Source organism: Pseudorasbora parva, chromosome 22 (genome assembly GCF_024679245.1).
Source record: "Pseudorasbora parva isolate DD20220531a chromosome 22, ASM2467924v1, whole genome shotgun sequence".
Taxonomy (NCBI): Eukaryota; Metazoa; Chordata; class Actinopteri; order Cypriniformes; family Gobionidae; genus Pseudorasbora; species Pseudorasbora parva.
In genome coordinates, this window is record NC_090193.1 from 39,768,834 (window position 1) to 39,772,918 (window position 4,085).

General features: G+C 44.2%; 1 long non-coding RNA gene across 1 annotated transcript in view; it reads right to left on the reverse strand.

Annotated features, from left to right (window-relative positions):
• LOC137058182 (uncharacterized) overlaps positions 1–3,856 on the reverse strand; it is a 32,052-nt gene extending 28,196 nt beyond the window's left edge. Inside the window, exons 1-2 of the long non-coding RNA XR_010900614.1 lie at positions 3,523–3,856; positions 2,559–2,648 (exon numbers count right to left, since the gene is read on the reverse strand). This is a non-coding gene — a long non-coding RNA (uncharacterized lncRNA). The remainder of the gene's footprint in view (positions 1–2,558; positions 2,649–3,522) is intronic.
• Between the last annotated feature and the right edge of the window lie 229 nt (positions 3,857–4,085).

Below are 4,085 nucleotides of genomic sequence, written 5' to 3' on the forward strand. Positions count from 1 at the left end.
CACACACACACTCACTCACACTCTCAAACACACTCACTCACACTCTCAAACACACTCACTCACACTCTCAAACACACACACACACTCTCAAACACACACACACACTCACTCACACTCTCAAACACACACACACACTCACTCACACTCTCAAACACACACACACACTCACTCACACTCTCAAACACACACACACACACTCACTCACACTCTCAAACACACACACACACTCACTCACACTCTCAAACACACACACACACACACTCACTCACACTCTCAAACACACACACACACACTCACTCACACTCTCAAACACACACACACACACACTCACTCACACTCTCAAACACACACACACACACACTCACTCACACTCTCAAACACACACACACACACTCACTCACACTCTCAAACACACACACACACACACTCACTCACACTCTCAAACACACACACACACACACTCACTCACACTCTCAAACACACACTCACTCACTCACTCACACTCTCAAACACACACTCACTCACACACTCTCAAACACACACACACACTCACTCACACACTCTCAAACACACACACACTCACTCACACACTCTCAAACACACACACACTCACTCACACACTCTCACTCACACTCTCAAACACACACACACTCTCACTCACACTCTCAAACACACACACACTCTCACTCACACACTCTCAAACACACACACACTCTCACTCACACACTCTCAAACACACACACACTCTCACTCACACACTCTCAAACACACACACACTCACTCACACACTCTCAAACACACACACACTCACTCACACACTCTCACTCACACTCTCAAACACACACACACTCTCACTCACACTCTCAAACACACACACACTCTCACTCACACACTCTCAAACACACACACACTCTCACTCACACACTCTCAAACACACACACACTCTCACTCACACACTCTCAAACACACACACACTCTCACTCACACACTCTCAAACACACACACACTCTCACTCACACACTCTCAAACACACACACACACTCTCAAACACACACACACTCTCACTCACACACACACACACACACTCTCACTCACACACTCTCAAACACACACACACTCTCACTCACACTCTCAAACACACACACACTCTCACTCACACTCTCAAACACACACACACTCTCACTCACACTCTCAAACACACACACACACACACTCACTCACACTCTCAAACACACACACACACACACACTCACTCACACTCTCAAACACACACTCTCACTCACACCCACTCCCTCTCAAACACACACTCACACTCTCAAACTCACTCACTAACACTCCCTCTCAAACACACACTCACTCTCAAACACACACTCACACTATCACACTCAAACTCACACTTACTCTCAAACTCACACACTCTCACTCACACTCTCAAACACAGTCTCACTCACACTCTCAAACACACACACTCACTCTCAAACACACACACTCACTCTCAAACACACACACTCTCACTCACACACACATTCCCTCTCAAACACACACACACTCACTCTCAAACACTACCTCTCAAACACACACTCACTCTATCACTCTCAAACACACAGTCTCACTCTCTCACACACACACACACACACACACACACACTCACTCTCAAACACACACTCACTCACACATACACTCTCACTCTCAAACACACACACACTCTCACTCACTCTCTCAAACACACACACTCACACTCTCACACACACTCTCACTCTCAAACACACACACACACACACACACACACACACTCTCACTCACTCTCTCAAACACACTCTCACTCACTCTCAAACACTCCCTCTCAAATACATACTCACACTCACACACACTCTCACTCTCAAACACACTCTCACTCACTCTCAAACACTCCCTCTCAAATACATACTCACACTCACACACACTCTCACTCTCAAACACACTCTCACTCACTCTCAAACACACTCTCACTCTCAAACACACTCTCACTCTCAAACACACTCTCACTCTCAAACACACTCTCACTCACTCTCAAACACACACTCTCAAACACACACTCTCACTCTCAAACACACACTCTCAAACACACTCACTCTCACTCTCAAACACACACTCACTCACACTCAAACACACACACACACACTCAAACACACACTCACTCACACACACACTCTCACTCTCAAACACACACTCACTCACACATACACTCTCACTCAAACACACACACTCTCTGTCTCACTCACTCTCAAACACACACACTCTCACTCAAACACACAGACTCTCTCTCACTCACACACTCTCACTCAAACACACAGACTCTCAGACACGGCAAACAGAAAAGGCGCCCACATCTCATTTTCTGAATAAATAAAACCATACGGCTGATGAAAATGTGCAAATGCATTCAAATGCCGTCTTCATCTCAGCACAACAAAAAATACTACAACATGCCAATGTAGTCATACAGTGTGTGAGTGTGTTCATTCATCTGACATGTGTGTGTCCTAAAGACATACTTTGACCTGTGAAGCGTCTCGTACCTGCAGCTGCAAACATCAGATGCACACACACTTCTCCAGACACAGGAAGATCGAGCCCTGAGAATCTGCTCCACTCATCCTCTGGACGTTCTGTCACACACACACACACACACACACACACACACACACACACACACACACACACACACACACCGCAGGTCAGAGAAGCTTTACTCTAAGGAGCAGAACACAGGTGCACAATTAACAAAGCAAACGTTTGTTTCTCTAGTTCATCTGCTGGGTTTGCAGAGCTCTTCTGTTGGGAGAAACTTTAATTGAAAATATGTTTTTTTTTACTGTCTTACTTTAAAAAAGAAAGTTGAATGTTTAAAGGTCCAGTGTGTAGTAGGGCTGTGTGATATGATGATATATATCAAATCAGACCTAAAGCACAATCAATAGAATTCAACAGCTTAGATACTGTAAACAAAGTTCCTCGCTTCCGGGTCATGCGTCAGAAGAACGCCGGCTCTACGTCATATTCTCGCGCATGCGTCAGACGTAAGACAAGAACTCGTTGAATTAAATCGTTATTAGTTTATTTATTTTTTTGCTCGTCGCTTCATAAAATGATTATAGAGCCACTGTAGTGAGATGGACTTGTTAACGACGTCTTTATGGGTCTTGAGAGAGAAAATGCCACCGCCACCAATGTAGGCCTTTCTGAGCCATGGTTTTTCCAACATAAATATCTTCATTTGTGTTCCGAAGATGAATAAAAGTCTTACGGGTCTGAAACGGCATGAGGGTGAAGAAATAATGACAGACTTTTAATTTTTAGGTGAACTAACCCTTCTAAGTGAAAGTGGTCTGGCTTCAGAGATCGCGCGTTGTCAGAAACGCGGCTCTCTGTGTCACAGAAAACAGTTCGCGAGCACTAAAGTGCCATGTTTTCCATATTGATATTATAGAATGGTGTGAAATCACGTAAAATGTTCAAACTGGCAAGCCTTTAAACACTTACATTTGACAAACTTTCGTGAGCTCGCCTCCGCGACGCAACGCGTTGCTTTCATGCCACATAGACACGGCGGAGTCACGTGACCACACACGCGGGAGTATGTTTTAAAGGTCCCATATTGCACACCTTTCCGCAGTTTTATTTTAGGTGTTGATGTCATTAAAATATATAGTTACCCAATACCATCGCAATATATTTTTACAGCTCCCTCCTTAAGAGCTCTGATAAGGTCGAGTTTGGCCTGTCTAATTAATATTCATGAGCACCTCTTCTGATTGGCCTGTTGTTTTCGTAAATGATGGTAATACAAGGCTATCAGTCAGTAATTTTTAACCATTTCATCCCCATTTTCTTTAAACGTGCAGTATGCAACTTTTGGCCACTAGGGGTCACTCATTCAAAATAATAACAACAGACGTACTTTAATGACGTCGGGAAAGTGCGTGGGCTCATGGGAGTTGTTGTCATTATTGCCACTGTCAACCAGCGAATCTGGCATCTCCAGCAGAAAACATGCTCACTGACAAGGTAATTGTTATATTACATCTCTATTATTGTTAAGTTTA